This window comes from Penaeus monodon, chromosome 27, assembly GCF_015228065.2.
Source record: "Penaeus monodon isolate SGIC_2016 chromosome 27, NSTDA_Pmon_1, whole genome shotgun sequence".
NCBI lineage: Eukaryota > Metazoa > Arthropoda > Malacostraca > Decapoda > Penaeidae > Penaeus > Penaeus monodon.
This window is the reverse complement of record NC_051412.1, coordinates 38116118-38116362: the sequence shown is the minus strand read 5'-3', so window position 1 is coordinate 38116362 and position 245 is coordinate 38116118.

Sequence of the window (245 nt, the reverse complement as noted above, 5' to 3'; positions counted from 1 at the left end):
CGTAAAAAAACGGGAGACGAAGGGAAAGGGAATGTGACCTTCGGAAAAAACAGCTCGGCCCCCTCACAAGGTCGTGGGTTCTGTGCCAGGGGTTAAACCATCCACTTTGCAGGGTCGGTTCGGAGGCGCCACGATGTACTGCTCGCTCTGTGCTATGTGGCTTGTCTGTCAACGCATGGCACTTCCTTAGTCTGGAAAGTCATTTTTTCCCTTTATTTTTTTTAAATATTAGAGGGTTGTGTGTG